Genomic DNA, 26,711 nt, shown 5'->3' with positions numbered 1-26,711 from the left:
ATTTCTCCATCTGCCTGCCTCCCTGTCTACCTACCTATCTATTTAGGAGGGGCAGATATACTCCTTTAGTGTAATGGCCAGCCAGGTGGGTTCCCAGCAATTTGTTCTATCTGAAGTATCCAATGTAGCACTTCTCAGCTCTGCTGCCCATCAGCCAAGTCCAGAGACCTTATCCAGAGTACCAATCCTTTGTCTACGGGATGTAGACATGGTTAACCTTTGGGCCTTTCAGATGCACCCTAGATGGTGCTAAAAAGCATCTATGCCTCATGAAAGTAGGATAAAGCCCATAGGCCTCTGTTCTTCTTCTGTATGTAGTTAGCTGAAAACATGACATAAGCCACTATCCTTAACTTCTACTCGGGTCACCTTGAATTTCAAGAAAAGCCAGGCCTCATCACGCAGCACCCATGCCCCCATATGAGGACAGCTGTTCATAAGAGCAAGAATGTACCCCTGGCCACAGATGGACTAACAATTCTAGGGGCCACTTTGTGAGACAGACAACACTAAGACAATGATGGGTGGGACTTGGCTTTGGCCAGCTTCTGTAACTGTGATTATTTTTTTTTTCTTTTTATATGCTTTTAACTTTCTTTTTATTTATTCTATGTGTCTTTGGCATCATGCATCTCGATCCCATTCATTTCCCCATCCCTTCATATCAGCTTTCTGCTGTTGCAACCCCCTTAAAATAAAATTTGAGAGAGAAAAAAAAAAAAGGAAAAATAAATCTTGTCATGGACACTGTAGTGTGACACAGTGAGTCGGGCAATAAACCCTTGTATCCATATACTTTTACTTGCAAGTGTTCAGTGCAAAGAGTCATTGGTCTGGTTCGAGGCCTCTGGTTTCTGGTTTACTATCGATCCTGGGCCCTCACTGGAGGCTCCTCTTGGTTATCCTGCTGTTGCCATGTCATGGAGGTCCTGCAGCTTTGGTCTGTAGAACCAGCCCCTTTCATGTGCTCCAGCAGATTATAGATGGGGGAGATGTTGGGGTGGCTGATAGGAAATCACAACATGTCCACACGGTTAGGCTTGCCTGGCGGACCGCCTAGTTATTTCCGGTTCAAAATAGCCATTTCCAGGTCAGAACATCTAGTGTGACTAGGACTCCGTGGCTTTGCATGGCTGTGTAAAGCGCGCAGCCATGTAATCTATGCGCATGCGTGGAGTAGCCTCATGTGGTCCTGTACGCATGCGTGGCCCACTCTTTAAAAAGCCGGCGCCATTTTGCACAGGTCTCTTCTCTCTTTCCTCTCCTCACTCATGTGTGTGTTTTCCACAGGCCTGTCACGTCTCTTCTATCCTATATTAATAAACAGCTCTTCTATGGATTTGTTGTGTTCGGGGCGTGTTCGTCACTGGGTAAGAGCGCCAAAATAACTAACAGTGGCCAACTCATAACTCTGGCTCTGGGCCTGGGTAGTTGCAGGGTTGGTCAGCCTGCTAGCTCTCCCTTGTTCTCACCACCAGGGTGGGCTCTCCACCATTGTCCCAGATAGTTCTTTCCTTGCAGTGATGAGCAGGGGACAGGGCCAGTTCTGCTTTCATGCCCTCAGGGTCAGCTCATGTTTTTTTCTTTTGATTTAAACCTAAATCTCATTTCAGTACCCTGAAAAAATGGGCTTGGAGTCACTTGAGCCTATTATATGTTCCTATATAACCATACTACATAAATCTCTGTCTGATTTCACTATTACTAGCCTGTTTAATTGGCCATTGAGGACAGTGATTGAGCATATCCTGCTGGGACTACTCAAGCCTGAGCTTTCACCTTAAAAACCCTGGTAACAAGTTAAACTAGACATATGATGCTAGTTGAATTTGAGTATGAACTTATTTGTATACAAGAGTGGCATTCTTAGGTTACTGTGCAGACTTTTTTTTTTTTTTTTTTACTTTTAAGAGTTTGTGAAAAGTATCTGGAGACAATAGAGAAGATAATTAATTCCTTTGGGGAATGTGACTATGCATAAACATAATACATGTATTGATGCAGGCACCTAAAGAGGCAGGCTTTACAAACTAGAAAATGCCACTTAAAAGCAAGAAGGCCATTTTTATTCTAGAAAGAGCTACTTCCATTTTTCTGTTGAGTCAGGAAGGAACCTTCTGTACTCAGGGTGCACAAGATGTTTCAGGAGAGCTTTTGTTTGGTTTCATTTAATTTTATTTGGCAAGAGAGGATGCCTGTTCCCTTTACTAGTACAGGCTGTAGAATGGGGCCGGGTACAAACTGGCATAGGTCAAAATGAAGTTTTTAGAAGAATGATAAAACTCAGACGTCTCTGAAGGACCCAAGAGCCCTGGGTGAGGTTAATCAGAAGGGAATTCAAGGCTCCCCAAGGGGAGATGATTATAAGGAAGAAGTCCTCTGACTGCTGCTGTGTGTCTGGCGTCGGAAACTTAGAGATCCTTTTCAGATGATATGTGCCTTGGACAATGATTGTGATCTGTGTCTATGTTTTCCTGGTGAAGATGTCATAGGAATTGACCTATTTTGTCCTGATGGATGAACCTAATGATGGAGTTTGCTTTGTCTTTCTGTGGGGCTGCTAACTATTTTAAAGTATTCATGTATTTACTTATTTAGAGCCAGGGCCATGCTGTCTAGCTTGGGCTGATCTCAAGCTTGTTCTTCTCACGCCTTTGTCTTCTGAGGGTTGGGATTATAGACTTGTGCCAATAGACCCTGCTCACTGCTTCCACCTTTAAAGAAAAAAAAATCAGTGCAGGGAATTGGATCAGATGGTAGGTGACAACCTTTAGCTGTATCCACAGTATGGGTTGCTCAGTCTTTACCTTCTGCACAGGAACTAGGAAATGGTGGCCTTCAAATTACCTGCTCCTTTCTTAACTTAGTAGTCAATGTCCCCACCCGCAAACATACCTCTGATTACTTTTCCTAAATATCTAATAAATGAAAATAAACAAGTGAAATTAGATTCTTTTTCATTAGTCTAGCAATAAGCCAATTTCAAATTTTGCAATCGAATTTTCAAACTCCATTTATCTCACCATAATGGGAATATATTACATTTATACATAATCTAGAAGTAAAATATTCTGAAAAGCTTTAGGAACTATAATTATTTTTTTTTCAAGTGACTAGGCTAAATTTAGTTTTCTGGCAAAGTGGCTGCAACAGAACCAATGACTTTAGCTGGAGACGTTATATAATCTTGTCTCTAATTTCTCTTAAGACTTAATCTTTTTAATGAAAAGATAAAGTGTACAGACTCTCACATTCATAGACAAATAAAATAGGTCCTTGTATGGACCGCTTTAGGGTGAGAAGGCCAGGATTTGATGAGGATTAAAGGCACTTTTTATTTTATGTGGGTACCAATTAGCCATGAAGTGGTACAGCCAACTCTACTAAGCCTATGGCCAAGTTCCTGCCTGAGAGGATGTGGAAGTGGGTAACGAATTCCCCCCAAGTGCCTGTCTTGAGGAGATTTTCATCAGGGTCCAGAACAGGTGCTACAAGCGGCTAAGGATACTAATCTGAGGGATTCCAAATGAATCTAAGCACACTGAGTTCTTTAGTCCATTCACTTGATTCTTCTAAGTCAATTCTATCTGCACAGTTTCCGCCCTGTCCTCACATAGCTCCCCTCTGTGCCCAGTTTCCTGTCCTCATAGTTTTAGTGAGCTCCTAGGCTTTTGACCTGATCTGTATCCTCTGTCCCTTCATCCTCCATCTCACTCTCCTAGCTCCTCACTCCTGGCTCTCAGAAAACTCTACTCAAGACTTTCTTTACCCTCGACAGAACCTCTGTCTTCCTTTTCTCTCTCTGGACACTCAGTTCTGTCTCTGGGGTTCTGCTCCAGTCCTTACTGCACCTGGTTATGCAAAAAGCCCTACTGTCCCCAGTCAATCTCTCTGCCACGCCCCTAGTCTGAGGGAAGGAGATGGTCTGAGCTTCATTTGCACAAGAAACAAAGCTATGCATCTAGAAGTCGGCTTGTCTCCTAGGCTCAGCGGGGGGTGGGGGGTGGGGGGGTGGGAGGGGGGTGGGGGTGGGGGGGTGGAGGGGTGGGGGGGTGGGATTTGGGGTGGGTGTGGGTGGTGGTGGTAGTTAGTTACCTAGATGTGCCGCAGGTTTGGAAGCTTAGCTGTTTGCCAAATGGTCTATATTATTTGGGCACACAAGAATTTCATGGCAGAAGATAGCTGCAATATTAAAAACTCGATAACACCAAATATTCCATAATAAATGGCTTGCTTTTTGACAGACCCTTGGCCGATCAAAGTTTAGCTCTAATACACAGCTAAATCTCTATAATATAATCTTGAGTCCCACAAGAGGCTACTAGGGCCAAAGTAATCCAACACTCATGTAAAAAGTACCAAGGAGCTTCTCATGTCATAAGGATCAGAGTCCTTGGATGTATAAGCCCATTAGTCACGTGTCAGGCAGAGATGAATAACTGGAAGATGAAAAATGGTTTATATTATCAACATGACTCTTGATACTCATAGGAGTATTTTTTTTTCTTTTGTTCAGAAAATACTAGAAAGTGTAATAGAAAAAAAAAAAAAAAACCAGGTCTTCCTTTGATCAATTCCAATATGCTGAAGAAAATATAAACAAAATGCCAGGGTTGCTCTGGGCTAATTGTTGTCTGGACTTCTTGGAGAACGATTCCCGCAGGAGATGAAGTAAAAAGTGGGTGAAATAAGGACTTGGGCAGAGCTGTGTTTGCGCATGCGGTCCAGGGAGGCCTGTGGTCTTCACCTGTTTTGTTCTTTTGTTGTTTGGGACAGAGGCTCTTGTAGCCAGGCTGGCCTCAACCTCTCTAAATAACTGAAGATGACCTTGAGTTTTGATCATCTCATCTCGAACTCCCAAAGATGACAGGCATGCATCACTATAGCTTGTCTGTGCATTCAAACAGGGCTTTATGCACGCTCAGCAAGCTCAGCAAGCACTGTATGACCAAGACAGGTTCCCAGCTCCTATTTCGTTCTGTTTTTTTATGGTGGAGGTGCACTGAGTGTAGGCAGTAGCAAAGAGAGAAAGCGTTTCCTCCAGCAGGAAACTGAAGTCAGACTTCCATTGGGAGAAGAAACCACAATGACAGTAGGTACACTAGTACTTAAAGCAGTTCTCACTTCACAAGAACAGCTAACCAAGCAGTGGTCCACAGTAGTGGCACCAAGCTCACCTAAGTCTGATGGTTTCATTAGTCCCATTGTACCAATGTGAAACTATGGTTTGGAGAGTTAGCAGTTGGCCTTATGGGCAATTCACACCTTAACACTGTATGTCGGACTACAGGAACATCAAGCTTCTTAAGATTCAATTTGGAATTGGATGAAATAAGGCTCAGAGATGTAAGGATTTTGTTCTTATTACATCATCAGCCTGCGACGGAGTCCCAGCCTAAAAGGTGGACGTGCCCTCCCACGGGCTCTCTCTCCACATTCTCTCTGTACTTCCCCTGCACTCGGTCTCTCTGTCTGTCTCTCCTTTCTCCTAATAAAGCTCTAAAATGTAACCATGGCTCGTGATTCTTCCGCCACCACAGCATCCAGTGCTCTCTTCTGCTGCTGCCACTGCGACAGCCAGCCACAAGCGCCGCCACTATACCCCTTCAAGAGAGATACCTTTGTTTTCTCAAATCTGGTAGTGCATGGGCATTGCCTGTAGTACACACTGAAATGAAGTAAAACCTAAAGTATGTGCTAGTGGATGCCAGAGGAGGGTTGTGCATGAAGCATGTTTGCTGAGGAGAGAGACCTGTGATCACAGATCTTGTCTCCTTGGCATTTCACCTCGTCATCTTCCATTTCTCTGCACTTTAATATCATGTTCTAAACCATCTTTTCTTTTCTTTCTGCTTATTCTTTTATTTAATTCTTAATATATTCCTTTTATTCCTTCCCTTCCCTTCCTCATCTACCCTTTCCTCTGTGTGTGTGTGTGTGTGTGTGTGTGTGTGTGTGTGTGTGTAATTGTTGGGGAATATAAGCCACATCCTCTCCAAACTTGATGATTTTCATCTTGAGAAGCAAGCAGAGAGAAAAGAGAAGAAATAAGAGGGACAGACAAAGTGGAGGCACCGATGACCCCCACAGTCCCATGCAGAAGCCCACTGGCTCTTATCAGAGCACAGAGCTGCCTACATCCACACGGGGACCATGGATACACAAAGAGAGAGGGAGTAGTTCCTTGTATGAGAGTTATTTTGTGGAAGTAGAAAACTCTCAAAGACTGCACTTCATGCTTGTCATTGAGCTATATTAAAATTTCATTATGGTAAATGTACCCCATGCTCTCCAAAGAACAAGTCTCCTTGGGAAAATGAGGAAGTTCACCATATAACTAATTTAGCTGCTTCCTTCTTCATTCCTGGCCCAGACACGTGCAGGGAACAGATGGTGACTGTGAGTCACTGGAAGGAAGAAGAGAGAATGTTCTTGTGTGCTTTCTGGGGAGGCCAGTGTGGACAGTGCCCCTCAGAGGCTGCACACAAAGCTGGGTGAGGGAAGAGCCATGGGGAGGGAAATGGATGAGGCACAAGCCTGGTGGGGAGGATCAGTCAGACCATTGTAGTGTAGTGACAGACCCAAAAACACCAAAGGAAGGACCCAGGCTCCCATCTGGGGATTAGAAGAGAAATACACGTAGTAGGAGTGCCTACTGATTTTTTAAATCCCCTTCCTTATTGCACATTAATCCAGCTACATGTCTCTAAAAATCTACTTCAGTTAGAACAATTATTTTTCAAGTGTAAGTTTTACAAATTCCAGAGTATAGAAGGTGTTATTTCTTAGGATTATATTTTATCTATCTATCTATCTATCTATCTATCTATCTATCTATCTATCTATCTAATGTATGTGCTTGAGAGAGGGAGGGAAGGAGGGGGAGTCAGACGGGGCAGAAAGGAGGAGGAAAAGGGAGAGGAAGATGGGGTACATGCTATAGTATGCATGCAGAAGTCAGAGGACAACTTTCAGGAGACTGTTCTCTTCTAGCATGTGGGTCTCAGGACTGGCAAGCATCTTCATCTACCAGATGAGCCATTTCATTTGAGACAGAGTCTCCCTATGCAGCTCTGGCTGCCCCGGAACTCACTATGTAATCCAAGCTGGCCTGGAACTCACAGAGATCCACTGGCCTTCCCGTTCTGAGTGCTGGGATGAAAGGCATGCACCTGCATGTATGCAGCATGTATGGTGGTTGCCAGGCAAACCTGGCAACCTGAATTTCATCCTCAGAACTCATTTAAAGGTGGAAGGAGAGGGTTGACTCTACAAAGCTGACCTCTGACCCCCCAACCAAACACACACACACACACACACACACACACTTTTTGAGACAGCCTTACTCTTTAGCTCAGGCTGGTCTAGAACTCGTGGCAATCCCCGTCCCTCAGATTTTGAAATGCTGGAGTTAACATGCCTGAGACACCATGCTGGGTTTAACAAATTTTCAGTCTATCTTAACTTCATCAACAAAATACATAATAGTTCAATTCAGTTAAATAGCATACTAATTAATATTGTACCATTTTTTTCTTTTGCCTGTTTAAATCCTGGTCATGGCGAATATCCAAGGCTGATATGAAACAACTTAGAAGACAACAGAGACGTTGCAGGGACACTGACGACTGCAACCCAGTGAAACTGCTGCTAGACATAGAGGGCTAATGAGTTTAGATGCCAACAGTAAATAGGTCACCCAGAGCAGAAACAGGCCGAGGGCATGTGCAGCCAAGAGTCATGCACAAGATCAGCAGCGGTAAACAGGGGCATTTTGCACACCATGCCCCTTTCTTCTAGATGAGGGTTGACTGTCCTGAAAGGAGTGAGGACAGGAAGAGAAGGAACAGAAGCAGCCCTTATTTGTCGCCTCTGGGTCTGTTCTCTGAGTTAGAAACCCTTAGTTCCAGCCTTTCCACTGAGGGCAATTCAATCTGAAATTAAGGGGGGACTTCAAGAAGTGCGTTCACTGCGAGAGCCATGGCTCTCAGTTGGTGGCTGCCAAGAATCTGAAGGCAGCAGAAGAGCTGCTGGGAATATGGCTCTCTCTTCAATCTGGGCTGTGCAGGCCTCCGGAGTCATCCTGCTGAAGCAAAGACATGAATGGCCTGGATTATGTAGCAGGAAGGACCTCTCAGGCTTCTGGACTTAATGTAATAATAATGACCAGCATTTAAATGCCTCCTTTGTATGACTAGGTTCAAAACCAATTGTTGAACACCATGTTTTATATGTTTCTTATCTGAACTGTGAGATAGCTCATGTTTCATCACCACACTTTAGGATTAACTAAAAAATTGACATTATATGTCTGTGTGGGTATCTGTGTGGGTGTATGAATGTGTGAGGGCAGGTGCCCAAAGAGTTCAGAAGATGGAGTCAGATCCCCCTAGCTGGAGTGATCAGTACCTGTCACGGGTGCTGCAAATGCCACTCCAGTCTTCTGAACGAGGAGTATGTGCTCTTAACTGCTGAGCCAGGTCTCCAGCTATCACCATGTTTTACAGCCGAGAAGATGAAGGTGATAAGGTAGATGGAACAGAGCCCTCAGCCCCAGAGGCACTCACGTCTTAACTTGTGTTTATGGTATTTTTTTAATGACAGAATGGTTCTAATAGATTTAACTATTTTAAAGAATTTAAGGGCCAGCAAGATCTCAGTTGGTAAAGGTGCTTGCCATCAAGGTTGATGACCTGAGTTCTAATCCTGGGTCCCACATTGTGTAAAAAGAGAACCAACCCCCCCCACAACGTGTCCTCTGATCATGAATGTACCTTGGCCTGTGCCTGTGTGTGTGTGTGTGTGTGTGTGTGTGTGTGTGTGTGTGTGTGTGTGTGTGTGTATGTACTCACACACACAACAGAGACACACACACTAAAATAAATGTAATAAAAATGTAAAGACATTGAGGTAGGGGCATTATCTTTTAACTAATTACTGGGCCCAGAGTAATTATGGCAGCCCACAAAATCAAGAAGTCTTTACAGACTGGAGAAAGGGCCCTCACACCCAAGAATACAGGTAGCTTTATGGTAGCCCTGCTGGCACTCTGGTTCTTTATGTTGTGACTCCTTTCTGATTTCTGGACCTATAAAACTATAAGATAGTACATATGCTTAGAGTTAAGTCACAGAAGTAGCAAGAAGCTAAGAAGCATTCACAGGCTCACACCTCTGGGAGCCCCAGAATCAGGGTGTGCACCTAAGGAGTCTCTCCAGAGCCAGCACACTTAATTGGCCAGCCTGCTGGACCACCTCCCTATTTCTACCCAGACTCTGAGACATTAAATGCCAATCCCTAACCGTCATGATCTTATTCAATTCTCAGGGCACATGGTACTAACATCCCTAATTTGCAGATAAGGAAAGAAGGCATACAGATGTTAAAGCACTGAAATTTGGCCTTAGAACAGTTTAAATGACCTCTAGGCCAGCATTTTATTCCTTCATCTTATTACCTCATATACTTGACCAGCATTTATTGACTATAGTGTATGCTAAAACTAGCATAAAACAAACTCAAAGTTGAAGATACGCAGACAGGTAAAACAAATGTCACTATATCAACTATGCTCCGAGTATAGTTCACCCCAAAGGGTCACAGTCAAAGTCATCATTGACATAAGGTCTTCCAATCTTAGGGGCCTCTTGATTAAAATCAGCCAGGGTGTTTGTACACACACACACACACACACACACACACACACACACACACATCCCAATACCATATCTTAACAATATACTTAATAGGCTGTGGTTACTTATTCTGGAGCCAAATCTGAGTGGTGGTCATGGCTAGAGAACATGAGTTCTTTTACCCCAAATACCATGCTCAAATATAGCAATGGTTTTGTGGAGTTTTTATAGTGACAGAACAAAAGAAAGTCGTGAATCAAGGCACTTTTCAGATGCATTCGTGGGAACATCAGGCAGGTGGGTTGCTGCAAAGTGGGGAAATCTCTGCTGTAGGTTCCAGATGCTTTCTGAGGGTTTTCTAGCCTTTGGATTGTTGGGAGCTAGTGGTCTGTTAGTACACTCCCCCAGTTTCACATGACAGTAACAAGGGTGTTAGGTAGCAGATGTGGCAGTAACTTCCTATGAGGGGACTAAAGATAGTACATGACAATTTAGTTTAGGATCTGCAACATTCTGACTTTCCATAATCAAAGTTCTAATCAGTCAGACAGTCTGGTAGAAGCTTTAGCAAAAGCATGGCTGTTTTTCTGTGAATGTCAGTTCACAAGAAATAACAATGAAGTGGTTGATATGTCAATATCCTACATATCAGACTCCCTGAATGGGAGGATAAATATTCTAACTGAAGCATGTGTAAATGTTTTATGATCCACAAAGCAAGAACTATGGTGGACTGCATTATCCCAACTAATATAGAAAATCTTTTCATATAGTATGTTTTGTTACCATGCTCTAAAGGACAAAATAATATGTAATACATTTGTGTAGAAATGGACCAACACAGAGAATCAGAAAACAAATCTAATTTTTGAATTATAGTCTCCTCGAAGTTAGAGCTTATAAATAAACCAAAGACAAATATGCACAGATACACATAGCTACATACACAGAGAGACACACACAGACACAGATAGACACAGACACACCAGAATACACACCGACACATATACAAACAGACACAGGTGCACACAGATGTGCACACAGACACACCCAGATATGCACACTGACATACCCAGATACTCATAGACACAGATACACACAGATATGCACACACACACACACACACACACACACACACACACACACACACACACACACGGTTGCTCTGATTCACGGTGACCATGCTTTAATCACAGGTACAGCTTTTGAAAAAATACGAAGCTATTTGTAACCAACCATCCCTAAAAGCATCCTGGGTACATGTTTTAGAGTTAAAAAAAAAAAAAATCCACACATCCACACATGCACACTCTGGGAGGCTGAAATTCTAGATTCTCTCTTTGTTTGAGAATTGTGAATTCAGGGAGACAAGTGTCCCCGGACCTAGTGAGCACACAATCCAGGCGAACAAGCTTGAGGCTGTGCCCCAGACTGAACAAGCGGTTTTGTTTGTTTAACAAAGCCTGTTCCCTAAGGGAACTTACTCAAGCCATTTCCTGGAGGTGCTGGGCATGCAGACAAGTGCACCACTCCACTGTTATTCAATGCATGGATGAATTCAATTGCACCTAGTGACTTCAAAGCCTGAATGAGTCCAAACTAATGCCTGGAAATAATTAGGCATGGAGAGAAAGGACTACTAAATCTGGTATTTACAGGCTCCAAAGGGCCAGTGAAAGGGATTCTGCGACTTGAGAGGGTTCCTATATGTGAAACGCAGTATCTTTTGAGCTTAGATCATCTAGAAATCAGTTTCAGAGTGGTCCCTTTCCAGTTGTGAGCTGTTACACTAGGCTTGCTGTGTGAATTGAGTCTCATGTCTTATTTGGGCACATAAGATCAGGCCATTACAGCAGATCTCAGAATCTGTATCATGTTTGGGGAAGCAAACAAGAATGAGGCAAAATGAGCACCCCTCCAAGAAGCTCCTTTGCAACCCATCCTGGTCAGTCATGGCTGTCAACTACATTTCTTAACTTTGCATCTTACGCAGGCTAAAGTCGAAGAAACTCCAAGGTCTAGAGGCAAAGCAGTCTGGGGAGTGGAAAGGTCAACACCAGGACCTGAGCTCACAAGATGGCTTTTCCTTCTCAGATTTAGAACTCCATTCCACAGAGCCAGCCCCTCTTATGAACACTTTCTAGAATTTTGAGGAGGAAATAGATATGGGGTTTCAGAAACAAGGGTTCTGAGGCCCCAGACTCCTGGGGTTGGCAAGTGATTACTACCCACACCAGGGTCCACAGACATCCTTTCAAGCAAGAAAGTCGCTGCTCTTGTGTGCCATCTGATGGAAAATATTTCAAAATTGTGTTATTGTTTTCCAAGGCCTGTGCACTGGCTTCAAAGGACCTTTGGCTTATGTCAATATTTGTATCCTGTAAAGGGAGACTATTTTGTAATAATGCAAAGAGGAATGAGAACACAGAGAACAATGGATAGTCCTTTTTAGTTTTGAATACGTCACTGAGCATAAGAAATCAATTTAATATGACACACACACATATATATGTATATATATAAAGTGTGGTGTTTTCTCATTTGAAAACTAAACACTTTTATTTTTATCTATGCATTTTAAATTAAAATATAATTACATCCCTTTCCTTCTTCCAGCCCCTCGTAGGCTCTCTCCATCTAATTCTTTCCATGTCTCCCCTCATTCTCAAATTGACAATCTCCTTTTATTTATTATTGTTGCATTTATATGTATGTATGTATGTATGTATGTATGCATAAATATACAAATACATCCTGCTGAGTCTGTTTTTGTTGTTTGAAACCATATGCACACAAACAATATTTTTCTTCATGAAACTATTGGGAATTATTTGCAACACGATCTTGGGAATGTTCTCTAGGCAGGTAACATTCTCAGCTGACACTTCGTGCTTTGTCGAGTTCTTGGAAACAAGTTCATTCTAGGGCTCTTAATAAGCCACAGAAGTGTAGTGTAAGGAGTTTGAGAACCGGAGATATCTTCTAACAGACTACAGTCATAAACAGCGGAGGATGTCCCCGGACCACTGCGGCGGGAGAAGGAGCGGAGAAAGGGCCCAGACAGTAGGAGGAAGAGAAGGAAGACAGGAATTCAGAGGACCCTGACAGCAGCTCAGCTTTAGAAAAGCATCCACAATAGCCTGCTGCACTCAGTGAATTCCATCTTCTGAACTGCAAAAACCCAGTGTGGCTGCCTTTGCTCTTAGCTATGCTGTGTGATTCCATTTCTGACGTCTTGGGGATTCTCCTCTCTAGCTGGACTGCGCTGTAAGTGCCCTCCTTTGTTAAGACGCATGGCTTCTGTTAGTGCAGCTTGTCTTACATGATCTAATCTAGCTGCTCTGCCTGTTGTGTCTAAATGGCCTCTGTGGTCAATTAACATGCTTCTCAGAGAACAGCAAGTCAAAGCAGGACCGACTGCCTACTGCCTTTAATTTAAAGTTCCAGATCCTTAAAATGGCTTTGTGGCCCTGAGTCGCCTGCCTTTTCGGTTTATTATTAGGCAGGGTCTCTGTTCACAAACTGTACTGTGGTCACATGTGCCTCAGGGCCCTCGCTTCTGCTGGTTCATTTGCCTGGAATATTCAGTCCTAGATTTCAGTCCAAATTAGCATCTCAGCTCCTAGACAGAATTTCGTAATTATTTGATAGTCCCTCACAAACCATTTGCACATTTCCACAATGCTTCTATTGTGTCTTCCAAAAGCACTACCTTAATGTCCACATGAATGTTTTACTTTTATCTTTTTTCCTACTACTCAGAGGCCTGTCAGTTTCACAGTACCACAAACACCTGGAATGAACGCCACTTGGGGCTCGGCAGTGACCTCAGGCTGTCAGAGTGGCTGGCACGTCATAGAAAAAGGTGAGAAGAGATTTCTGTGTGTGGCAGATAGCAAGCGCACTGATCGAGGGGTATTAATGTGGGAGCAGGTCCCAGTGGGGAGAGACTCCAACCTTAGGGAGAGGACAGCCATGAAATCTCAGGTGGGAACTGGAAAGGCTCCTATCTCTGAGCAGCTCTTGGTGGGAGGCACTCGTATAAGAGAGGAGAAAACTGAAGCGGGAACTCAGGTGACACCCGATGAATACTTAAAAAGATGAGAGAACCTTCTCATGCCTGTCCTTATAGCTTCTTATTTTGAAGAGATGGGAAATGAAGTAAAGAAAGACCCTCTTAGAAGAAATAATGAAGATTTCACTTAAATAAATGAGGTTATACCATCATTTTACAAAATAATTTTGGGGACATCTAACATTTAAAATTTTAAACTATGTTGTTTGTGGGTGTGAACTTATATGATAGCCATCACACAAACAACCAGGCTCTCTCTGTTTCTTAACACGTGTGGTATAATCTCTTCCTCAGTGAGAGGTTTTGTTTTTTCTTTTTTGTTTGTTTAACAAACATCAGGGATATAACAAACATCAGTTCTGTTTAAGCCAAAGTAGTTCATTTTGGATAACTGTGAAGAACCTCAAAGAGGCCAAATGCCTATGGGATACTGATAATTCCACTACAGCGCTGCTGCTTAGAAACGGACACATTACCTTTTGCTTCCCAGTTTAGATTATGAATTTTGAATGAAAGCACTTTCTCTGTAACTCATGGAAAGAAAGGAACATGGAGTTATAGTATCTTTGTTTAAGTGCATGTAATACTGTGGTGGTATTGTGTTCCCCAAAATATTGTGCACCCTAATAAACTTATCTGGGGTCAGAGACAGAATAGCCACAATATTAAACATAGAGGATAGGCAGTGGTAGCACACGCCTTTAATCCTAGCATTAGGCAGAAATCCCTCTGGATCTCTGTGAGTTCAAGGCCACAAGGATACAGCCAGGCATGGTGACTCATGCCTTTAATCCCAGGGAGTGATGGTAGAAAGGAAAGATATACAAGGTGTGAAGACCAGAAACTAGAAGCTTTTGCCTGGTTAAGCTTTTAGGCTTTTAGCAACAGTTCAGCTGAGACCCATTCGGATGAGGACACAGAGGAAACAGTCTGAGGAAACAGGATCAGCTGAGGAACTGGCAAGGTGAGGTAGCTGTGGCTTGTTCTGCTTCTCTGATCTTCCAGTATTCACCCCAATACCTGGCTCCAGGTTTGTTTTCATTAATAAGAACTTTAAAGATTCCTGCTACATAATACTTTTAATTAAAATGAAAATTTTATAAGTACATTTTGTGAAGTAAATAAACCTATACAAAAAGTTTTTTCTTTTCACTTTTTTTTTAAGTGGAAAAAGTATAAACTGGCATTCTATAGTGTTAGATGACACACTGATGATACACCTGGTTTCTGCCTGTGGCCTCCTACCCAGTCTCTTCTCCCCAGTTAGTTCCCACATGTCCTTTTGTTCTTGTGGCATCCGCTGCTTTTCTGACAAAATGAGGGCTGTCTATATAGCAAGACGGGACGATAAAATCGCATGAGGAACATAATGGAGTTCTCCCTCAGATTCTGTCATTTCTGCGACAAGATAGATAATTTTACTTTTTATTTGTTTTTGAGTCAAGGTCTTGCTATGTAGCCCAGGCTATGGCCTTAAACTCACTATTGTAGCCCAGGCTTGCCACAAACTGTCAGCAATCCTTTTTCCTCTGACTCCTAGTTACAAAGGTCCCAGCTACACTGCCACATCCAGCTAACTCTTCAGCTCTTTCCAGAAGTCACTGCTGAATTTCCTATCCCCATTTTCAAACTGAATTCAAACGACTTGGTGGAGTCACACTGTTTAGGACAAAAATGTACTGATAACATGTTCTGACAGTTTATAATTTCATTGCTATTATGAATGCATGATTTTGAAAAATGTCTCTCAAGGCATGGAAATATTGTCTGAAACTTCAAAATACTGCCATTCCCCCTTCATAATCCTGACTGGTTTTTCTCTGTCCACTCTAGTGGTGTAGGACCTAAAATTCAGTTCTGTCTGTGCAATTCACTGGCTGTGCTTCCCCCTGCCTGTAACTCCAAAGCAAGCACATGATCCTAATGTTATAGGAAATCATTACGTTCCCCACTGGATGACAATTACAATAATATCAATGGAAAAGACACATTACAAAGTATTTTATTGGACGGACTTATTCATATTAATTAAGGCTCATTTATAATTCATCAGAAACTAAGTCTGAGCGGTGGAAATGAACACTATCAGTAGTGCATGTCTATGTCCATATTGTGTGGGCACGCATTAGAGAGAGTAGTTGTTTCTTGTTGTTGTTGTTTTGTTGGTTTGTTTGTTTTTTTACCAGTGTAAGGCAACCAGGAGATAGAACCACAAACCACAGGACACATGCACATGTGTTTGTGAGACCTCTCTACATGCAGGACCAATGGCTGCCACCTCCCACCCCTTGTCACAGATGTCTTCTGGGAGTCTTTGCTGCTCTAGAGATGATCACTTATTTTCTCATTGACTTCACTTTTTAAATGAGAAGTAAATTCCAAAGGGATCAAAGCCTCAGAGAATTGTATCTTTGTGGTTGGGTGAGGTGAGGATCCTGCCTGAGAGAAAACAAAGTGCTAATGAGGAAGATATTTTATTGGTTTCATTTATAGCATGTGGTGATATTTTATTTGTGCTGAAATGTGGTGATATTTTATTTGCGTGTTCACAAATAAAGCTTGCCTGGAGATCAGGGGGGAAAGGCCAGCCATTTTAAGTAAACAAGAAGTCAGGCAGGATCTCTGTGTGTTCAAGGCCACACTAGGGAACAGAGCCAAGCGTGGTGATACACACCTTTAATCCCAGTACCAATCATAGAGGCCTGGGGGTCTGTACAGACAGACAGAAAATAACAGAGCTGTGTAGGAAGAGGAAGTGAGGTAGCTGGGCTAAGACAGCCAATGAGAGGACAGAACAGCAAGGCATATAGACGTGTGTAGACAGGAAGTAACTCGCATTTGGAAGCTACAGAGTTGGTGAGGTACGGCTGGCTGGTGGCTTTCCCTGCTGCCCTGATCTAAGACTTTCACCCCTATATTTGGCTCCGTGTTTTTCATTTAACAAAACCATTTAGAAATTCGTCTACAATAGCACATCTTAAATGTGAGGTCCAGGGGAGCTGCTGCTTTTGGCTGTTGAGTGGAATGATAGTGGGTTGCTGTGTGAAACAGGACAAGGAAGTAATGCAATGAATTTCCAAGAATCCAACTAGTTAGAAAGAAGGATCATATTATCGAAAGAACATTGGGCTGGGACTGTTGTCAAGTGCTTACTTAGGACTGCACAAGGACCCGAGTTCCACCATCAGCACAATAAATAAATAGACGATAGATAAAAATAATAACAGACATTTCAGCCTTACAATGCCTTTGTGGTTTTCTTGGTGTATGATGTCTATGTTTCATTCTCCAAAAGCCCAACAAGCATTCAATACTTAGCAAATATATTTTAAATTCTAAGCATGATCCAAACATGTGAAGAAAAATTACTCATTATTTATCTGAAATTAAAACTTACGGAGGACCTGGTGTCACAGTCTATAATACATACTACTAGGAGGCTGGGGCAGGAGGACAGCAACGGCGATCCTGGCTTAGGCAACTTAGTGAGCCCTTGTCTCAAAATTTAAAAAAAATACAAAAGGACCTAGACTGTAGCTCAGTGGCAGGGTGTTTGCCACCATGCACAAAGTCCTGGATACAGTCTTACACACACACACACACACACACACACACACACACACTGGACATTATGTATTTAACAGCACATTAGACTTGAAAAATATTTGTTGTGATTTCATTTTCTTTGTTTGGGACAAAATAAAAGTTTTCCTTCCAGCCTTCTAGCCATTATTTCTGCAACACATTTTTTTTTCATTTTTTTCATTCAGATGAATTCCTCAGGCAAGAGTTGCTCTGGTCAGGGAAGACAGGCAGAACTCTGCTATCCACACATCATCCCCTTTCAGTTGTTAGTGTGTTTGGTGTTAACCCAGTATTCTGATTTTAGCCAAGAAAGGGAGCATCCATCATGGGGGAGGGTTTCCACAGGTGCCCACAAGTGACTGCATTGCACATTCTATTCTGAGCTAATTCACAAATTTCATCACTGCACAGAGCATATCTTCCTATTCAGAAGATACTGTAACATCGGACTCAGATTCACAAGTAACTCAACAAAGCAGATAAAAACCTAAAACACCTGTTATTGAAAAACAGTAGGGAAAATTCCCAACTACTTCAAACCAATTATGGCCATCATGGGTTTTCTGGATTACCTTGAAAACCTAACAGCCAAGGTTTATGTTAATGAGACACTGAGATGAATGCTCTGTTGTGTATTTTTAAAAAGCTTTTAGGATTCTGATAAACCTAAGAAAAATAAGGAGGAGGCTAATGTCACAGAAAATATATACAAGAAGTGAATAATGAAATTGCCTGCTGACTGTTCCCAAGTCTAACAGAGCTGCCAAGAGCATCTGGCGTGTATTCAGGTCTTCCTCATCTGCCCTGATGCTCATTTCTATAAAACTACAACTTGAAAGAGAGGAAAAGTCCCCTGTAACTAATAGCTTTCCATTTGTCCATTCACCTGTTCCTTAGTGCAGCAAAGAGTTAAATATGTTAGCCAGACTTGAGATGACACATTGGTGACACACAGTGGTAAACAAGACAGAAATAGTTTCTGCCCTTGGGGATCTTAACAGTCACAACAGAGAAGCCAGACATTAAAAATGATTACAAAAATAATTCTATGTAATTGCTCTATTACTCAGGGAAGTACAGTTACTACATATACTAATTATTCAATAAGAACCACCACCATCACATCATCGTCATCACCACCGCCATCATCATCTCCATGATTATGTTTTATATATCAGACACTATGGAAAGTTCTGTGAATCTTTTATTTAGTTAAAAAAAAATAAAATAAAAAAAACTAGCAGTAAAATTTAGCAATTTTAGCTCAATTAATTAATCTTGGAAAATGGCAAACTGAGTATTTTTAGATATGGGAGACTTCCTTTTCTGTGGGTATAGCCTCCCTTCTCTTTCAAAGAGACCCCTGGGAGACCCTTTGTGTACTAGTATCTTGGTGTACTGGAAAGAAATGTTAGGAACTAGTACGGAAGAGAGTAATGTTTTCTGAATGATAAGATGAAGAATATTTGTATCCCTAACTAGTGACTGAGGCCAAACAAATGAACATAGAGGAGACAGGTTGGGGAGATAATCAAGTAGGCTGTGACTCCTCCGGTCTTCTCATCCTTGCTGACCTCCAACCTCCAGTGATATTGCTGGATGTACTAGCATGAGTGGAGGTTTTGGTGGATGGATACAGGCAAGAGGCAGACCTTTCCATTGGAGTCTGATACAGTGGAAGAAGAGACCTCAACACACACACACATTAGGGCCAGAGGGTTGAGGGGATAGTAATCTTGAGAGCACCCAACGGTTGTGTGTAGGGATGGCTGTCTGTGCCTTTACCCCTAGTAGGCAGCAGGTAACTGCTAGGTACCAGAACACCTCCCACCTCCCGCCAGGCATGTGGCCGAGTGGGGACCCCTTAAGACCTGAAATGCATATGTGCTCGCTCTCTTGGCTACCTTGTGATCTTGGATGCTGGATGCTGGTACTGCGGACCAAGGCAGAGCTCTCCAGAGAACCACATTGGTCCGCACCTCACCTCTTATAGACCCCATGACTAACTCCCTTTTGCTTGTTGTAAGTTAACCCAAAACAAACCCTTGTGATTATCAGACAGATTCTGTGGAATTGCCTCATTCGTTGTGGGGATAGTGCAACTTTATATGAGTCTTAAGAGACCAGGCAGTTCCAGGTGACAGAGGCATTATCCAGATGCAGATACAAGGATTTAAGCGGTTCTAGTGTCAAAATGATATTTGCATCCCAGTTCAACATCAAGGCTTACAATATTCTTATATGTTTGCTTCATTAGGTTTTGTCACGAAGGCACTAGGGTTAAGGATGGAGCAGCACTTAAGAGCAAACGATATTCCTGCAGAGAACCTATGATTGGTTACCAGTACCCACATACCCCAGTTTACAACTGAATGGCACTCCAGCTTCAGGTAATCCTGTGCCCTCCCTGGACTCCATGAGCACTGTGATCATGCACACAACCCCAAACATGGACACATATAACACATAATTAAAAATATATGTACATATAGTTAAAAATAAGAAGAATTAAAAAAAAACATTCTTTAAAGAAGGCACAGGAACTATAAGGTAACACTTTTCTCTTTTCTCTATCTATCTATCTATCTATCTATCTATCTATCTATCTATCTATCTATCTATAACTAAAGGACTTAGTTCCTGCCTGGCAGGTGTACTGGATATCTCCATTCTCATACCAGAGCCCCATGTAACTAACTGTGTTCTGCTTCTACGCTGACAGTTGAAGGCGCTTTTACCATCTCACCCAATGTATGGAATTTTACTTCTTTTGAGTGAAGAACTAAACACATGTTACTAAATAAACCTCAAGGCTCTGCCAGCACTTGGACTCTGAATCACTCATCCAGCAGTTGTTCCTCAGAAATTATCTACAAAATGCAGCTTTGGCAGGGGCAGTCACTGAGCAGGCACAAGTGCTGGACTTGCATTTGGTGTGCTGTGGACAGACTTCAGGAGCAACGTGTGCGTGTGTCCTGTGGGTTCTGGGAAGAAAGCTGGGGACATAATGTCCTGGCAGAAGCAAATGCTTCTATTTATTTTTAGAATTACCCCGTGGAACCGTGAAGAAGTGAGGATTCTGATTTTTATTTTCATTCAGAACCAAGGACAGGAATCAAGAAGGTTAAAAAAACACAAACCTGGAAATCTCAAGGTTCTAATAGACGCATCTAGTGTGTCCTGGAGTCTTAATCACTAGGTACAGTGAACGCTCAGCAGGTATAAATAACCCAAGGCCTCTTTTAGGTTGTCTGCTGTGGTTAGGGAGCTGCCAGACCTACAGAGATCATTGTTTCTGGTTGCCATTTAGTCTCCCTTCACTTTGACCATCCCATTGCCCCTCCCCTTTCTGCCCTAACTTAAGCTGTGCTTTGTTTATGTTTTTCAGAATACCTAGTGTGCTCTCAAAAATATTCTCATGTCCAAGCATGGGTTGTGTTCAATCTCTTTAAAAACATAAAAAAAATCAGTGTCAAGAGTGACTACATGCAAGTGTGTGTGTGTGTGTGTGTGTGTGTGTGTGTGTGTGTGTGCCTACTCACGTGTGTGCATTCATACACATATTAGAGGACAACCTTAGGTGTTGGCCCACAGTTGCTTGTTCCTAGAGACAGGGTCTCTCATTGACCCAAAACTCATAACGTAGGCTAGGCTAGGCTGGCCTGGGGGCCCCAGAGATCTGCCTTTGTCCACCTCCCCAGTGCTGGGATTACAGACTCACAGCACTACATTCAGGTTTTGTTTGTTTTCCTCTGTGTGTTTTGGTGATAAACTCAGGTCCTCGTGCTTGAATGGCAAGAACTTTACCCAGTTATCTCTCTGCCTTTGATTTTAACCTGTGGGAAGGAATAAATGCTTTACCTCAGGGATATACTTCGACATTGGCTTTGTTAACTGTTCTCAAGCATAGTTCTCTGGGGACAAAGGAGCAATGTGCCACCCAGGGGCTTAATTTGGAATGGATTAAAACTGGTATATGCTTTCTTTGTATTTCTCACTCAAAAAACAAAAAAACAAAAAACAAAAAAACAAAAAACAAAACAAAACAAAACAACAGAGAGCCCCTCGGCATTTCCTTTGTCTGAACAATATTAACCCTAGGAGGTTAAGAAAGGTAAACATTTTAGAGAGAGTGTTTGGCTGGGGAGTCAGACACACTTGGCTTAAAATCTCTTTGCTGTGTACTGTTATCAGGTTCCTACAATTCCCTTATTTGAAAGTAGATGCAACCATTGGTAAACATCCACAATGGCTGAAGAAGACGGTCATGAACCATGCTTGTTATTGTACATGTCAGTTATTGTCACTTGACATCTGTCAGACTCTCCTTCCAGGATTCCCACGGGGGCAGCTGAACACTGACTTCCTCTCCCTTCAGACGAAGGTAGACAAGCGATCCAGGCCTGGGGTCAGAATGCCCTGACCTGGCCATGCTAAGTGCCCAAGGCTAGCACATAACCTAAGCCAGGTTTTGCCACTTGCTTGCTGGGGGCTTTGGTCATTAAGAAAAAGCCCCTGCAGGGGTATAAAGCTGGCAGTATGATGGGCTGCAAGGGCATCACCCCCTGTTAGTCGGAAAGCTCCTCTCTGGGAGCTAGAGAATGACACAGGGTCTGGTTTTGCTGTTTGAACAGTAGTCACTGAGTAAGGCCCAGGCAGAGACAAGCAGAGCCTAGAAACAGGGGTGGGAATGATTTGGGAATGGCCTTGAACTCTGGATCTAAACAAGGCTGAAGTCACCAGTATGAAGACTCCTCTTATTTATATAAGCCAATTTCTCCTTTTACATGACTGGAGTGGGATGTCAATAATGGTACCACCACCACCACCACCACCATCACCACCATCACCACACCACCACCATCACCACACCACCACCACCACCACCACCACCACCACCACCACCACCACCACCATCACCACCACCACCACCATCACCACCATCACCACCACCATCACCACCATCACCACCACCACCATCACCACCACCACCACCACCACCACCACCACCACCACCACCACCATCACCAACATCACCACCACCACCATCACCAACATTACCACCACCACCACCACCACCACCACCACCACCACCACCATCACCAACATCACCACCACCACCACCACCACCACCACCATCACCAACATAACCATCATACCAGAAACCAAACCCAGAGCCCCCACAAGGGAGACAGGTGCTCTAAAGCCTTGGCTACATCCCAGCCCTTACAGAGGTGTTTCTGGAGCCTGCATTAGGAAAAGCATGTTGAATTCTTTCTGTTATCCTTTATTTCCTGTCACAAATTGAAGCCTTATTTTTTTCTTTTTCACAAAGTAACTTGTTTGTATCCCTTTCTAAAAAAAAGAATTAAATTTGTTCTTTGACATATTTACACATGTAAAATGCATTCTAATTACTCTACCATCCCATCCCTGTCAATCTCCCTTCTTTCCACACTCATGCCTTTTTCCTATGTTTTGAGACTCATTCATGTATACGACTACAGATTTGGAACTGTCCATTGGAGCTCAGTGGACACACCAGTGGGTACACAACTAAAGACAATGATTCTTTTTCCACAATCTTCAGTATCTGGGAGTTCAGCAGGGAGGGACAGGGTCCCAAGAGTCCCCTCTGTAACTGACGGTTGACAATGTCAGTCCTGTGTGGACCTAGAGCAGGTAACGGCAGCTTCTGTGAGTTCAGATTTGTGATTGCAATGGCCATGTCACGCTAAGAAGAACTTCTGCTCTGATTCCTTACTATTTAGGAAAGTTATAAGCCAGGCATGGTGATCCACACCTTTAATCCCAACACCGAGAGGCAGAGTCAGGCAGATCTCTATGAGTTCCTGGACAGCCTGGTTTTCATAGTGAGTTCCAAAGAAAGAAAGGAAGAAACAACATTCCAAAAGCTTCTGAAAAGAGGATAAAATCCACACTATTTCTGAAGGCTTCTGACCTTGTTTGTTTTCACAGAGGTACCATGCTGAATATTGAGTTTCATACTCTGACTCCTTAACCAAATTCATATCACAGCATTGTAAACGTATCTATCAGGGTCTATGTATATAAACATAGGAAGATAAACAGGAAAAAACACCGGTGCTATGGTTAACTTACATTGTCAATTGGGCTGGATTCAGAAATGCCTGGGTATTTTAAGGCAGCATGGTGGCTTCAAGTATGGCAGCATGCAGGTAGACATGGTGCTGGAGAAGGAGCTGAGAATTCTTACATATTGATCCAAAGGCAACAGGATGTGAACTGAGACACTGGGTGGTATCTTGAGCATATATGAAACCTCAAAACCCACCCACCTCAGAGACCCACTTCTTCCACCAAGGCCACACCTTCTCCACCAAGGCCACCCCTCCCATTACTGCCACTCCCTTTGGGGCCGTTTTCTTTCAAACCACCGCACCTGGTTTCTGTACATCTCAGAAAAGGAGAAATCTGGTGAGCATGCACTTTCTTTATTTTCTGTATCCTGACTGAAGGCAAACTTGCCAGGTTGTCTCAAGCTCCAACCAACACAACTTCCCCATCATGGTAGACTGCACCCTCGAATTGTGAACCCAAATAAACCTTCTTTCCCTTAAGTTTGCTTTTTTTTTTTGCGGGGTTGGGGATTTAGCTCAGTGGTAGAGCGCTTGCCTAGCAAGCGCAAGGCCCTGGGTTCAATCCTCAGCTCCACATAAAAAAAAAAAAAGTTTGCTTCTTGCCAGGCATCTTCTCACAGGCTCATGTGGCTCTGCTCACACCAGGGATTCCACCACAGCAGGAAAGGCCAGCACTATAACCCACCTCGCTCAGTCATTTCTAATATCCTGTTCAGTCACCTTGTGCCTCTTCCTGACCTCTCTCCCGGCCGGCCCCCTCAACAACGTTGCATGCCACATGCTATTTTATAAAAAGCAGATCGTCTCTCAAGAAACTTTTAAAAATAATGTTCTTTGAATAGTTTTTCATCATATGCATAGATGACAATTTTATTTAACCATTTCCCATTGTTGGGTATTCAGTTTTTCTTAAAATTTCATTAAAGCCATTGTTTATGAATTTGGAATAAAAATATTTCCTTTTTAGAAATTCCTAGAAGTAGAATTATTGGGTCAGTGGTCATAAACATTTTAAATGAATTAAAAATATTATAAAACTCGTCTTCAGGAAATTTGTCGTAAATCTCATTAGTGTAAAATATGCTTAATAAACTCCCATTTAGTGTTTATTATCCATGGAGTGAATTTATTTATTCATTCCTCTCTTATGAAACATTTCCTTTTACCATCTTTCATCATTATAAGGGATGCTATCAAAAAATTGTTTGTGCATAAATTTTTTAATCCATTTCAGATTATTTCTTCAGGAGGGCCCCAAACTAATTTTTTAATCAAAGACTGTAATTATTTCAAGTCATCGCTACACATAGTATGACATACTTCCTGGAACCACTGCATCCATTTCTGCGCCCAGCAGTAAGCTGTGAGAGAGGCTTCCAGCCTCTACCATGGTGTATTACTGACATTAATATGGAACAAAATCCAGCCAATAGCAGCATATCTAAAAGTCCCACTGATTTGCTAGGTGTCGGCTGGGAACTCACTTTTAATTTCTTTGATTAAAGTGAAGTTTAGTAGTTTTCATAGAGTTTTCCTGTCATGTGCTTATGAACTAGTGTCTATATCCTATTCCCATTTAACAAGTTTTAATATTTTTCCACAAATTCTTTATATAAGGTTATTGGCCTATCATTTCACATATGTATGTTAGACGTACATTTATAAATTATCTCTATTAGTTTGCACATGCATGTTAGGCCACGGACACCTATCCCTCATGAAAGGGTATGGTGATCTTTACATACTGTATCTCCTCTTCACATGGGGAGACATCACAGAGCAGTGGTCCAGAACACAGTCTGTGGCACTGGACCAGTGGTGGTGCACGCCTTTAATCCTAGCACTCAGGAGGCAGAGACAGGCGGATCTTTGTGAGTTCAAGGCCAGCCTGGTCTACCGAGCGAGATCCAGGAAAGGCGTAAAGCTACACAGAGAAACCCTGTGTAGGTCTCGGAAAAACAAAAAACAAACAAACAAACAAACAAACAAACAAAGCACCATAGCATCTGTCTGATTGTCCTGGGGCTTAACTGATAAACCTATTTCTGAATGTCTTTCTAAGAAACTTCCAGCCATTGTTGCCTAGGACTTACACATTTTTGAATGTTCCTAAAGCCATTTCTTTGGCATGGGAATGCTTAAATGTTAATGTTGTGAACTGTAAGTTGAATTTTCACATCAAAAAACCCCCTTTCTCTCAAAGATTATTAAAAATTCTTCTAGGTATTTGCTCTGAAGGAAACAAACTATCTGCTTAAAGATATTTACATGAATTTCCAAAGCACCTTCATTTGCCTAGTCACAAACTATAAACCTGATGTCAATTAAGTGGTGAATGGGCAAACAAGAAATGATTAAAGTAATCAGAATGATCATGTTTGATACACAGAACAATGTGGATGGGTCACAAAATGTTTGTACCAAATAAAAGAAACAAGACAAAACTGTATTCACTGTATAGGTTTGTTACATAAATTTGAGAAAAATCCAAACAAACAGTAGTGACTTGGAGCAGATCTGTGTTTGCCTGGAGCAGGGAGGAGTGAGTGGGAGGCGTTACTAAGGGGCTTGAGAAAACGGTGTGGGATAATTTATATTTCCAGTGTGTTGATTCCAGAGGTGTCTTGGTCTGTGTACAATATACCAACTTCTTTATTTGTGTAATGTAAGTAATGGAGCTTATTACCAATGATAGAACAATAAAACTTTAAAAATCGCTGTTTTTTTTTCTATTAATTCTTGTGCTTGCCTGATTACACCTCATTAACAATGAGTTAGTTGTTCTTTAAACCGTCCCAAAATTCTAACTGCACAATAATACATTTCTTCTTTATTGATAAGTTCTGTCTTACCCAGCATACAGTAGTTTACATGCAAGTATTACTCATATTGTCTCTACTATCTTCAGGATTTTGTCTATATTAATGTCCTCTCTAGTTATAGTCCAATTTCAATTTTTTCCTATTTATTTTTTTATTCTTAAACGTGCATTTTTTTTTTTCTTGAATGTATGTCTGTGTGAGGATGTCAGATCCTCTGGAACTGGAGTTAAAGACAGTTGTAAGCTGTCATGTGGTTGCTGGGAACTGAACTCAGGGCCTCTGGATGAACAGCTAGTACTCTTTACTGCTGAGTCATCTCTCCAGCCCAAGTCTAGCTTATCTGTAACTATATTAAATACTCAACAGCTGGTAAGGTTAGTCTTCCCCTCTTGCTCAAGCCTGCCCTAATCAAAGGATTACATCAGAAGACATTATTTAAATCCAAAGCATTGTTTTAATAGAATGCTAATAC

The 26,711-nt window shown here is 42.3% G+C and overlaps 1 protein-coding gene across 24 annotated transcripts in view; it reads right to left on the bottom strand.

The window, feature by feature from the left end:
* Nucleotides 1-26,711, bottom strand: part of Dtna (dystrobrevin alpha) — a 363,615-nt gene that overhangs the window by 134,860 nt on the left and 202,044 nt on the right. The gene's annotated exons all lie outside the window — the stretch shown is intronic.

Source organism: Onychomys torridus, chromosome 13 (assembly GCF_903995425.1).
Source record: "Onychomys torridus chromosome 13, mOncTor1.1, whole genome shotgun sequence".
In the NCBI taxonomy this organism is placed as follows: domain Eukaryota; kingdom Metazoa; phylum Chordata; class Mammalia; order Rodentia; family Cricetidae; genus Onychomys; species Onychomys torridus.
This window is presented reverse-complemented; position numbering and strand designations above follow the sequence as displayed.